The sequence below is a fragment of the Phodopus roborovskii genome, unplaced genomic scaffold, assembly GCF_943737965.1.
Source record: "Phodopus roborovskii unplaced genomic scaffold, PHOROB, whole genome shotgun sequence".
Taxonomy (NCBI): domain Eukaryota; kingdom Metazoa; phylum Chordata; class Mammalia; order Rodentia; family Cricetidae; genus Phodopus; species Phodopus roborovskii.
This window is the reverse complement of record NW_026126480.1, coordinates 5,663,118-5,677,518: the sequence shown is the minus strand read 5'-3', so window position 1 is coordinate 5,677,518 and position 14,401 is coordinate 5,663,118. Positions and strand designations below refer to the sequence as shown.

General features: G+C 37.2%; 1 pseudogene; it reads right to left on the bottom strand.

The window, feature by feature from the left end:
- Positions 1–674: 674 nt before the first annotated feature.
- Positions 675–2,477, bottom strand: LOC127227648 (PRAME family member 8-like; annotated as a pseudogene).
- Between the last annotated feature and the right edge of the window lie 11,924 nt (positions 2,478–14,401).

The window sequence follows — 14,401 nt, the reverse complement described above, 5'->3', positions numbered from 1 at the left end:
ACAGATTTTTATGATCCCTCATGAAAGGACTCACCCTCCTTGGGGTGGATGATATATGGGATAGGGGGACATGGGAGGATGGGAAGGAGAGGGAACTGGGATTGATATGTAAAATAAGATGATTTATAGTAAAATATTTTAAAAAGGAAAGAAATATATGAAGTTTAGTAGACTGAATGGCAGGCTGTGGCCTAGGTAGTCTTGACAACGGCTGGCTCACAATAAAAAGACCAAGGATGTAGGAGTTGTTCATCTACAAGGCTGGAGGTCTCTGCCAAAGCAAGGCATGGCTTCAATTTAGGGTGGGTGTTTCTTCAAATAATATGGTAAAGAAAATGTCTCACCTCACAGGAATGCCCAGCAGCTTGGGTTCCAGTCATGCTGACAAACATCTTCCATCACAGATGTCTAGAGATCTTGGACAAGAGGTCAGACAGCAGCACAGGGTCTTTCCAGCTCAACAGTCAAAGGAAAACAGTGATAGTGAAACCAGGTTAATGGTGGGGAAGGGACACCAGGAAAACATGCAAGCAAACTCTTTTAGAAAAGGCAGAATTGGGGCTGGAGAGATGGATCAGCAGCTAAGAGCACTTGTTCTTGCAGAGAACCCATGTTAGACTCCAAGCCCCTACATCATGGTTTACAGCCACCTACACCTCCAGTCCCAGGAGATCCAACCCTTCATCTGACCTCCACAGGTACCAAGCACACATATACGCAGGTAAAACACTCATACATGAAAGGAATCTTTAAGAAATACAAAATGCAGAATTATCTCTTTGACTCCATAAACCCTTGTCCTTGGAGCCCCACCATTCTCCATGCTAACCTCAGTCCTTGTGATCTGTCCTACTGTACACCATCTTGTTTCCCAAACACTGAGCAGTGAGTGTGTGGCCATAAGTTCTGGGTCCCCTTGATGAAATAAATACCTATTGCTAGGCTTTCATTTCTCAGTATCAAGCAACCTTCCCCCGTTTACTGCCAACAACGACAAAGCCTGGTCTCTAGGTCATAGACATGGCGCTGACAACATTCATGGCAGACATATGTAGCAAAGGAGACGCCCTTGGGCTGCCTTATAGTAATGAGTGTATTCATGAGCTCAGGGCAAAGTTGGGCAAATCTTCCTAAGTGAACATCACCCCTGTCATCATAGCATTCCAAAGGGGTGGGATACAGCTCCTGTATCAGCTGTCTTAGGTTAGCTGTGTGTCCTTCAGGACAGCCATGGAGATGTCATTGTCATAGAATCTGACCCTTGTGAGCTTGGAGCACTGGCTCAGGGCAGGCAGGAGGGTAATGACCTGGAAGTCCACCATCCAACAGCCTCCAACTCTAGGGTCTGAAGAGTGCCTGCAACACTCCTTAGGAGATTGTGGAAAGGCACAGGATATGTCATTTAACTTCACAAGTCTCAGATTCAGGTGTTTGAGCTGATGGAGAGTCTCACTCTGGGACAAGGAATTTAAGTCTGTGAAAGCTTGTACACAGTGATGGACAGAGACTCCAAAGGGGTCTTCAAGTACCTGAACAACTGTTTCATGTGCTCACTGGAAAATTAGACGCCATTCATTGAGAGATGCTGGAGACAGTTGAGTTTCGAGAACTGGTGATACACTTCTGTATGTCCGAGGGGGTATTTAGAACCTTGAAGGTGTTCTTGTGGCTCCGTGTTAAGAGGAATTTTTGAAGGTTTCTCATCTGGTCCAGGTAAGATATAAAATGTACCAGAGTGGACAGACTCCAACCTATATTCAGTTCCAGCTCCTGGATGCTATCAGGTTGAAAAACCATCAAGACTTTCCTGACCGTGTACACGGGCAATGCCCAAATCTGCATCTTCACACAGCACAGCCTGAAGAAACTTCTTCTCTTCTGGGCCCACTACAACAAGTATGTCTGGTGTTCATTCAGGTGGAACCTGAGGCAAAGGTTGGTGACCACCTGCAAGCGCCGCCTCAGTACGTATCTAGGATGGCGCTTTTCTCTTTGCTTTTTTTGGCACACAGCCTCTTCTGAGTCTCCATCTTCCTCCCTTCCAACCCAAACATCCCAGAAATCATGGTGCACTTTCCTCAGGTCGAGCACTTGAAGCGTCTGCCTCCTGGGGAGAAACTTCTGTGTCCATAGCATGTCTACTCCAGCACAGCCTGCAAGGTCTCCAGATCAGGGGTCTTCATCAGGGTCCCCACAGGGAGGTAGGGGAAGGGCCATACTACTACCATAGCCCTCAGGATGTTAGTTTGTCTGTGGTTGAAGGCCTCCTCAAACAGTGGTGGGAACAGCACCAGCACCGTGGGCAGCTGCTGCAGAGCAGAGATGGCCAGGGCCTCCTCACTCAGCAGGCTCTGCACTGCCAGCTGCACGAGTGTGGGTGGGGCCTGGAAGCTCATCCTTCAGGTTTTCAGTCTGAAGGAACCAGAAACAAGCACTAATTACAGAACTGAGAAACCCAGACGAACTAGGCAGTCACTCCAGGCGCGGGTTCCAAGGCTGTGAGGAACTTCGCAGGCTCCACTGAGGTTTTGTCATCCATCTTCACTTCACACTTCTGTCCTCAATATTAGTATTTCTTAAATGAGTTAATATCTTAGTGGAGGGTTGCATTTTAAATGCTTTAATCATTTAACTTTTTAGTTCCTGTAATCACTCTTAGCTTAAAACAAAAACATACTATAAAGGTGAATAAATTGTTTTAAAATCTGCATTCTTTTTTATTTTAAATTTTTATTTTGTTTTCCCATCTTGTTTTTGAATATTTTTATTTTATTTTATTCACTTTTTCCTTTCCCTTTTCTTTCTTAATTCTCTTCCAGCTACTTTCCCTCAATTCTCTCCCATACACACTCCACTCAAGTTGATAGCCTCCTGTCTTATGTTTGTTATAATGTAGAGAGGTACACCAATATAAAGAGATACAACCAGGTGAGTCTGTATGTATGTGGTTTCAGGACAGGGTATCCTGCACCAGACAAACAATACAGGGGATAATTACCAGAAGATGCTGCTGCTTCTTCTCCCAAAAGTCAATAGTTAACTATTGTTCTTTGTCTAACAATGAAACCTTATTTAATTTACTTCCTTCCAAGTCAACATGGGCATTGATACTGCCAATGTTTCAGCCTTTTGGAAAGAATTATCAGGACTTAGGTGCACTTATTGAAATATTCTTATTTATGTCTTACCTTTCCTGATTTATTTGTATCTGTATAGAATGTAGGGGATCTAGTCATTGGTGTTTCCACATACAATATAAGGAAGGATCTAATCAGTTCTCTTTATAAGTTGGATTCTCTTGCTTTTAGGATATTTATTATTAATCTCTCTTCCAAAATTACTGCAAGCTCTTTGCCAGGGTTTACTTTCTACCCATAATATGTCAATTTCATTATTAGTAAAAACTGGATCTACTCATGCTAATCGGTGAAGTCTCAATTTTCCTTTTAGAATAAACTCAGAAATCATTTCCACATAAGTTTTTTTTTTAAGTTTTTCTCAATTTAAGTCATTAAAAGGTCCATTCTATGATAATGTCTTCCCTCTACATTAAAATTCCTGTAGGGGAATGCTTAGAGGGTAATATGACCAAAATGCAGTTAAGGTTTTTATCTACCTGATGGGAGATGTCATTCTGTAAATATGTTTCTCGTATTGGTTATTGAATAAAGCACTGTTAGCCAATAGTAAAGCAAGATAGCTGAGACTAGGAGACAAGGAGGATTCAGGAAGAAGTAGGGAGGAGATTCAAGATGGAGAACAGAGAGAGAACACCAGCCCCTCTCTCTGGCAAGATAAGACCACATGGAAGTACTTAGATTAATAGAAATGGGTTAATATTTAAGACAGATCTAGCTGATAAGAAATTAGTAACTGGCCAACAGCTTTATATCAAATACAGTGTCTCTGTGTGTTATTTGCGGCTGGTGTGGCGGTGGGTCCAGGCCGGCAGGGAAAAAACCTACTCATAACATCCACCTGATCCATATATGCAATCTAATTTCTTCTCAACCAAAGCCAATTCTTTCTCAGCTTCAGTGGTTAATTCCCTGGGACTATTTAAATCTTTTCCACCATCTAAAGTTTTGCTTAAATTAATCAGTTTGATCAGATGTTATCCCAATAATGTGCCATAAATGGGAAATGCATTCTAGCCATCTTTGCAAATCATTAATGGTTTCCAATTGATCTCTTCTAATTTGTACCTATTGGAGCCTAATATTTTGTAAATCCGTTTTATAGCCTAATCATTAATAGAATCTTTTCTTTGTATTTTTTTTCAGTAGTTCGTAATCCCCAACAAGACAATTTTTTCTTAACTCTTCCAACATTCTTTTTAGATTACCTACATTTGAATCTGATAATAAAATATCATCAATGTAATAGTATACTATAGATTGAGGAAATTGCTTACACATCATTTCCAACAGCTGTTCTATAAAATATTGGCACAGGGAGGGGCTATTTAACATTTTATGTGGGTGAATCTTTCATTGATATCCCTTAGAAGGCTGAGAATTATTACAAGTAAGCACTATGAATGCAAATTTTTTCTCTATCCTTTTCTTGTATGGTGCACTAAAGAAATAGTCTTTCAAATCAATACCTATGAAAGGCCATTATTTTAACAATAGAAAAGGCAAGTGAATTCTGGATTGTAAAGAGTCCATAGGCTGTATCATCTTATTAATAGCTTTTAAATCTGTTACCATTCTCCATTTTCCAGATTTATTTTTAATAATAAATATAGCACAATTCCAATGGTTGGTTGATTCCTCTATTAAGTTGAGCATTAAATTGCTCCTATACCAGCTCTACTATAGCCTGCAGTTTCTCTGTTCTTAAAGGCCATTTGCACCGCCCATGTAGGTTTGTCTGTCAGCCATTTTAAAGATAGAGTTGTTGGTGACTTTGGAATATTTGCAGTTTCCTGTTGTTCAACAAACCTGAATGGTCAGTGATTTTTTTTCCTTATAATAGCTCCTTATACATTTTCAGGAATCATGTTAATTTATGATTTGTTTCTCAAATTGGGGGAATGTTTATCCATGTATTCCATTGATGTAACAAATCATGGCCCCACAAATTCTTTGCAATATTAGCAACATATGGCTTTAATATTCTCTCTGTCCCTGTCCTTCTTGCCTTACACATTCGAGCCATCTCCCCACTCTGTTTTACCTAAAATAAGTTCCAATCCATCCCTAAAAGTTGAACATTTACCTCCTGAAGAGTCCAATTTGGATGCCAAGATTCTTTTTGTGAAATTGTTATATATGTACCTGGGCCTATCAGACCTTCAGTAACAACATCATTTATTCAGACTTTCAATTTTGGTCTCTGCATATTTATACAACTTTGCCAGCATACTCACTTTATGATTTTTCCTGGCTTTTTTTTTTTTTTTTTTTTTTTTTTTTGTTGTTGTTGTTCTTTCTCTTATAGCTCTTATATAATCCAGAGCAGTATGATTTCTTCCAATAGGTATTAGGCTTTTTAATTGCTGTGGGAAGGAGTTTCCACAGTGACAGGAAAGGGCTGACTCAGACTTGGTATAGGGGCTGCTGGAAGCCCCTCAGGGAGTTTCCCAATGGCAAAGAATTATCTTGAATGTCTCTTGTTGACTTACATTCATCAGTCCAATGCCTTCCTTTGTCACACCCATTCTGTATGGATTATGTGTATAAAAAAATGTTTCTAGGAACTCCCTGTTTACAATACTTTTAAAGCGACCTTATTTGTCACAATTAAAACATTTGATATTTCAATTATTCTTTACCTCTTGAAATCAACTTTCCCATTAATGTATCATCTTCATGAGCTTCAATATTAATTGTATCTTGGATCCAATCCTCCAAATGTGCTAACCTTTCCTTTAAAGGCCTAATTATTCTTTTGGCATTGAGTATTAGCATTTTAAAAAACCATTGTTTTATTATTTTTTCAACCTTCTGAATTTTATAACATTCTGTTTACTGCTGAGGTAATTCTATGTAAGAAATCCATGAAGATGTCCTTTGGGCCCTGTATAACTTTTGTAAATGTCTCAATTTTCTTTCCTACTTCTCCAATTATGTCCCAAACATTCAAAGACCTGCACAGTATAAAACCCAAGAGATGATCATGATATAGACAATGCCTTTCTAATGTAGCATAATCTCCTTCTCCAAGAATCTGATCTTGGGAGATATCTATACCTCTATCTTTAGCCCATTGTTTAATATTTTTACCCTCTTTTTTTGAATCAGAAAGCCTATTTTAATTGTGGATCAGGCTCTAAAACAGTGTTCATTAAGTCTATCCAGTCTATAGGGATACCCCTATTACAAACTGACCATGTGTTTAACATCTGCTTCACTAACGGTGAATGCATGGCATATGAGACTACCATCTTCTTGAATTTCATAAATCTAATATAGTTACAGGTTTCTAAGTAGCTGTTATAAAACCTCCATCACTTAGCATTTCCTATACGATTACAGGATATATTAAGGTTGGTTTACTTTTTTGTGTATTTATTCATTAATTTATTTATTTGGGGTTTTTTGAGACAGGATTTCTCTGTATTGCTTTGGAGCTTGACATGGCACTAGCTCTACAGATCAGGCTGGACTCTAACTCACAGGGATCCACCTGCCTCTGCCTCCTGAGTGCTGGGATTAAGGATGTGTGCCACCAATGCCCCACTTAAAGTCGGTTCTCTTAAGACCTTAGATTTCCTCTTAACCATAAAATACAATGCTCAATTTGATTCCCCATTAAATTTCACTGCTTGGTCTGTATATCCCTAGGATCTACTTTAATAAGTTTTACTAAGGCCTGTATGTTGGCACTCATGCCTGAATGTTGGCACACATATCAACCAACTTTTTATGAAAAACCAAGAATTATCAAATTGATAATAAACAGAGTGCCAATCCCAACTGATTATTCTTTAATTTACTTGTTCAATTTTTAAATTATGAATTGCATAATCATTGTAATTGTGTTTCCCATTTTTATGTGGGAACATCTCTGTTTTTAAACTAATCTCTTCCTTTAAGAATTCCTAATAGACTTGCCAAATCTATTGAGAATGTCAGTGAACTGTAAGACATAGCATGCCTGATCTAAGAACTAGCACGTGGGTATGAGGTGTGAGTAGCATCCCTAGAAGAAGGGCTCTAGGAAAAGCCCAAAACCCACAGGAGAAGGGGGCAGCTATCTGAAAAACACACATGGGCTTGTTAAAAAGAAATACACGTGGCATGGTAGGTATAGCCTGAAGGCAAAGCCTCCTGAGTTTGGGTGGCACCTGAAGACTGTTTAGAAAAGCTACAACTAAAAGAACCCTCACTCGAATACTTAGAGGGAAAAAAAAAGCAAAACAAACAAACCAAAACAAAACAAAAGAAAACCCAGCCAGCTGGGCAAGGACTCAAGCAGGAGTCCCACCTGCAGCTCAAACCTAGACCTGAGCCAGTGGCCTCAAAGAGGCGTTTTGGTGAATATGTGCCTTAACATTAGGCACCCATATGTAATATGGGTTCTAATAGGTCTTAATAATAGAGCCTGTAGTCAGATATAAGAGAAAATGTTTAGAGATCAGAGTGAAGGAGCAAGTCAAAGCCACCTTTACCCCAATGGCTTCCCAGCAAAAAAGAGACCAAGGTCCTGTTTACCCCTGCTTATATTCCTTCCACTGCCCAGGCATCTCACTTCCTGTCTGTCTGTACAGACCTCCAGATCTCAATCGTTAGCTAGTGTCAAACTCCACCCTTTGATCTGCAGATGCAAACAAGATATCACTACGTACAAGGAACAATCCTAAACATAATAAAAGCAATATAGAGCAAACCAACAGCTAACATCAAACTAAACGGAAACTAAAACAAACCCACTAAAATTAGGAAAAATACAAGGCTGTCTACTCTCTCCATATATTTTCAATATATTACTCTAAGTTATAGCTAAAGCAACAAGACAAGAAAAGAAAATCAAGGGAATACAGATTGAAAGGAAAGAAATCGACTTTCACTATTCAACGAGGATATGATAGTACACATATAAGTGACCCCAAAACTTCTGCCCGGGAGCTCCTACAGCTGATAAACACTTTCAGAAACATGTCAGGATACAATATTAACTTAAATAAATCAATAGCTCTCCTATATACAATGATAAATGGGCTGAGAAAAAAATCAGAGAAACATCACCCTTTAAATTAGTCACAAATAAAGTTCCTTGGGATAACTCTAACCAACCAAGTGAAAGATCTGTATAACAAGAACTTCAAGTTTTTGGAGAAAGAAACAGAAGAAATCAGAATATGGAAAGATTTCCCATGCTCTTAGTTAGGATCAAAATAATAAAAATTGCAATATTACCAAAAGCAATCTACAGAATCAATGCAGTTTCCATCAAAATCCCAACACAATTATTAACAAACCTCACAAGAACAATACTAAACTTCTTATGGAATAACAAAACATCCAGAATAGCCAAAACAATCCTGGCTAATAAGGGAACTTCTAGTGGTATCATCATCCCTGACTTCAAGCTCTATTCTAGAGCTATAGAAAGAAAAACAGCTTGTTATTGGCATAAAAATAGACATGGGGATCAACAGATTTGAATCAAAAATGCTGGTACTAACCCACATACCTATGAACAATTGATTTTTGACAAATAAGCTAAAATTATACAATGGAAAACAGGAAGCATCTTTAACAAATGGTGCTGCCATAACTGGATATCACCATGTAGAAGAAAGCAAAAAGATCCATATCTATCACCATGCACAATATTTGAGTGCAAGTAGCTCAGATATCTCAACATAAATCCAGGTACACTGAATCTGATGAAAGAGAAAGTGGAAAGTAACCTTGAACACATTGGCACAGGAGACCACTTCTTAAATATAACATCAGTAGCACAAATTCTGTAACAATCAATAATTGGAACACACTGAAACAGAAATGTTTCTGTAATGAAAAGGATAAGGCCAAATAGCAGCCTAGAGAATGGGAAAAGACCTTCACCAACCGCACACCTAATAGTAAATGTATAAGAACTCAAAAAACTAGCCAACAAAATGTCTAATGATTCAATTAAAAAATCGGGTATGGATCTAAACAGAATTTTCAACATAAGACATTCAAATGACTGAAAGAAATTTAATGTATTGCTCAACATCCTCATCTATCAGAGAAATACAAATCAAAATTATTCTAAGATACCATCTTGACACCTATCAAAATGGCTAAGATCAAATACATTAATGATAGCTTGTGCTGGTGGAAGCACAAACTTGTGTAGCCACTTTGGAAATCAGTATGGCAACTTCCCAGAAAATTGGGAATCAATCTGCCTCAAGACCCAGCAATAACCAAAAGATGCACAATCATACCACAAGTACATTTGTTCAACTATGCTCATAGCAGGATTATTTGTAATAGCCAGAACCTGAAAACAATGTAGATGTTCATGAACTGAATTAATGGATAAAGAAAATGTGGTACATTTACGCAATGGAGTATTACTTAGGGGGAAAAAACACAATAACATTTTGAAATTTGTAGACAAATGCAGGGAACCATCCTGAGTGAGGTAACCCAGACCCAGAAAGACAAATATGGTATGTATTCACTCATAAGTGGATATTAGATATATAGTAAATAATAATCAGGCTATAATCCACAACCCCAGAGAAGAGAGGTAAAAAGGAGGACCATAAGAGGGGCATACCTGGAAAGCCACAGGAAGAGAAAATACTTAAGATTTCCTGGGTAAACTGGGAGGGGGCTAGAAAGGAACAAATAGGAATGGGAACATGAGAGATAAAGAAACCTGATTTGGGGGGAGAGACAGATGGGGAGAGCAATGAAAGAGTTATCATGACAGGACGAAGTTAAAACTGGGCATGAACCCCTTTCCCAACAACTTTCTGCATCAACAAACTGGTTGCCATATGAGCTGAACCATGTCAATCTCACTATAAACTGGGCTGATGAGAAAGAATGATTACTGACAAGCCTGAGCAGCAATATTGTTTAAGGATAAGTAGGAAGAGATGATAGTATTTTCCTAAAAGGTTTTCATGACCTTTTGTTCCTGGTAGAATCTAGTACTCAGTTATCCACTAAGGCCTGTTCTAAGAAGTAGAAGTTGAATAATTCAAATAAATAAGTTAAAAGCATATTAATTAAATCACTGTATTTGAAGTAGCATTTGCATCCTCTCTAAAAACCCATTTGTTTCTATTTCAATTTTCCTGAACAAAGTGCTTGTCCATTTTAATGAGTGGAAGCCTTTGAACCATTTCTAATTTGCCCTAGATTTTTAAACATATCATCAAAATCAGAGAATCAAAACAGAGAAACTTAAGATGTTACACATCCATGTCAGTTTTTTAAAAAATGAATTTCAACATGGGAGGAAAATGAAGTAATATAATCAGAGGAATATCTAGAACCCCTAACTCTCGTGGGAATAAAAGCGCCAAGGAGATAATTAGAGACTTGCTTGGGATAGATGTAATTATACACGTTCATGAGGACTACAATGGCTGGAAACAAGGACAGTACATTTTTAAAGGTAGGTTAGACTGTGGAGAGAAAATTTTGTCATAATGTGATAGTCCACTTCACTTATTTCTTCTCTGCAGATGTACTTAACTGGGATTTTACAGCTTATGTATAATAGTATCAGAAAGACCATGAGTTGCTGGAGAAATATTTTGCAGTACCTGTAAATGAAGTATACTGAATAAATCTCAACAGAAGGATGACAAAAGCCACATGCAGGATAATAAAGTACCACACCTCTCCTAGGGTACAATACCTGCATATGAAATTCTGTCAAATATAAGAAAGTTGTCAGAGATTCACATCTAGGGTTGAATTGTCATCTAGAGCTTGTGGCCTTCCATCCAGCTCATGCACATTGATGAACTATTACAGTTTATTGAGGTTCTGGAACACAACCCTCCATTTTCTTGGAGGCTGAGAGCAAACAACTGCTCTCAGTTCGTACATCATGCCAGGCAGTCCTCATGTTGCCAGCTAACAAAATGGCAGTGAAAATGTTCAGGGTCTAAAAGGCCAGGAAATCTTTAACCATACTCATGAGGAAAGATTTTCTTTGTATGTGGGCATGACAATATTGGAAGCATTCTATATATTTGACTTCATTTCTTTAAAAGCTGGCAAGAAAGAGGACACAAATCCCAAAAAATAAGGATATATCTATCCCATTCTCACATTCTTTTTACAAGAAACTTGTCTAAATCATGAAAATAGTAAGTGATCATGCACATTTTTCAAACCTGTCACTTTATTGGTTTAAACTCAGATCAGATCTGTATATCAGCTAAAGTGAATGATGACAATTTTGATTTCATATTTTGGCTAGAGTTAAAAATACTACTTCAAAATTACTAAACTAATAGATTATCAGTATATTCATTACAAAGAAGTGTTAAATGTATAAAGTGAAGTTTTAGCCTTTTGGAGGGACCTTCTACAAGAAATATCATTTATATTACACTTATCAGCACCATCCCTAAACTATATTCTAAGTATTTGTCCTTGCAACTGCCCCTCATCACAGCAACTTCTCTTTGCAACAAACAGATACTATTATAAAAATCTGACCAACAAGACTCAACTTGAGCAGAACAAGAACAAAAATATATACACTGAAGTGGACTGGGGAAAATGTAAGAGACTTCAACTAATGTGCAATGTCCTTCTGTATGCTGTGAATATGTGTTGTATTTATTGTTTGATGAATAGAGCTGTTTTGACCTATGACAGGGCAGAATATAATTAGGCAGGAAGTCCAAACAGAGATAGAGCAAGAAAGAAGGTGGACTCAGGAAGATGCCATTAGGCAGCCAGGGAAACAAGATGTGATATACACACACACACACACACACACACACACACACACACACACACAAACAAAAAAACTCACATGCTTAATGATAAAATATAAAGTAATAGAAATGGGTTAATTTAATTGTGAGAGCTAATTAGTAATATGCAGGAGCCATTGGCTGAACAATTTTAATTAATGCTCAGCCTTAGAGTGGTTATTTGGGACCTGGACGGCAGAATGAGAATCCTTCAACTACAGTCAACACTACAGAAAGAACTACATGCAACTAAGTAATACTGAAAGTGTAATAAGTAGTTTTCCCCAAGGAATAGCACACCAATTAGTTGCTCAATACCAATCGATCATCCTGAAAATATATATAAAAGTAAGATTTCACAGACTGATCAGGGCATACTAAAGAAATTAGGTACATATTTGTATACACAAAAACGTATATTTATATAACAATTACTGCAACAACAACAAAAAAAAAGGCCATGAATTTGAAAGCAGCAAAGAAGTATAAATGGGATAGTTTGGAGGGGATAAAGACAGAATAAAATGAGAGAGTAAGTTATATAAGCATGCTATATTGAAAAATGAAAACAAAAGTAAATCAATACATTAAAAATGAAATAAAACTTAATAAAGAAGTCATCAGCTTAATGATGACTGATTAAATCATTATGGCATCATGCTGAATAAATTTTAACTAGAGGTAATTACAGCAATGTTTGCATTCTCAATTACCTAAGTATTTCCCCAACCACTCACTCAAGTCAGAAATTCATTCTGTACTTTTCCTCTTGGCACTTTGCCTCACCTTTTTATATTATTTTTCTTGATCAAGGGGCTTGGCAATGCTATTTTCTTTCCACATATTATATGACTTCTTTGTTTTCCAGTATTTTTCTTCTCTATATGAGTAGTTGTTTCTCATGTTATGAATACAAATCTCATTTTGTTTAATTTAATATTTTGTCTTCAACTGAGTACTGTGCTTACAATGGGACAGGTCCCCAGGTTAATTTCACCTCTGTAGGAGCAATCTCAATGTGACTCTCCCATTCTGTTTTCTTTTTCTCCCTCCACACTGAGAAAATAAGATGCACACTAAGCTTGCCAGTTGCTCTCAAGCCTCAAAGAAACAAAGCTGCAATTTAGCAAGTCTAAGATGAAGTCAAGCAATCTGCTTTAAGTCAAGGATCATGTCATTTTTACTAGTAGAATAGCATGTAAACTTGAAATCTCACAACTTGTTAAGCTAAAGTGTATTAGTTTAGCTCGTTATTTAGAAAATACACAGTATAGTATTCAAGGCACCATCCAGCACTGTCAGCTTGTGACAGGGTTCTCCCTATTTGTATGTCCAAAATATTAGCCATTATCATCTACTGTGACATATTTTCTGTCAACAACATCCTACCTAGAATACACGTGCTTTTCTAAAGCTGGACAGGTGGTTTTAAAAGATTCAAAAAAACCACAGTGATTTATATGCTTTCTAAATTCTTCTCAACTTTTATCAACTATCCACTTTTTAGTAAGTGAACTCTGTCTCACTGGCTTTCCAGAGCTTAAAATACATCCACTCTCCATGAGCCTTTTACTCCTGTTCTGTAAATCTGGAATGGTCTTCCTTAGATCTTTGCATCATTGGCTCCACTTACCATCGATCCTCGATTCTACTTTGACTCCCTTAGAAAGCCCCATCTGACAATAAGAAGTAGCTGCCTTGGTCCCCTATCCTTCCACTAAATTTCCATGGACAATTTTCAAAATAAACAAAAGTCCTATTAATTTATGTGCTGTTTCTGTCTCCCCTTAATAGAATGCAAGCTATCTGCAATAAATAAAAGTACTGGTTTCCTTTATAACTCAGATCCCAAGATCCCAGTATTTCAAAGAATGTTTGGCACTGAAACAAAGAAAAAAAAAACAAACAAACTAAAAGAAAACAAACTAAAACCAACCAAACAAACAAAAACAGAAGTTAAAAGACGAAAGAAAAACTTTATAGTGAACAAGACTACAACAAAGCAAATAGGGAGAAAAGAAAACGCCCCAATTTGCCAAAGTAAAAATATGTTCTCCCATAACAGCAAAGTAATTAAGAAAAATATGACTATCTATTTGTGTCTTGTGATTCTTGCCCACTCAAGGAATTTGAGATTAGAGTGATTTGCAAATATGTCCAGCTAAGCACTGCCTCTGCTCAACAGTGTCATGTTTTCTAATAATGAAAAAGAAGCATCACAGTTTATAAGACCATCTATATGAAAGAAAATCTGCAAAAAAAAATGTTCAATGCAAAGAGATACAATTTTTTACAGTGATTTAATGGAATTTAAAGAAAATTTTGGGCTGCACTGAAAGTTCAAGATTCTGTGTTCACATTAAAGATAATTTTCATTTCATTCATAACAGAGTAGTTATGAGACATTGATGGGTAATGGGAATTTGAGAATGTCTGTCTGAAATTAGTATACGATATGACTAACATATCATAATTGTTCTCCTTCACTTATTCCTATTATACACT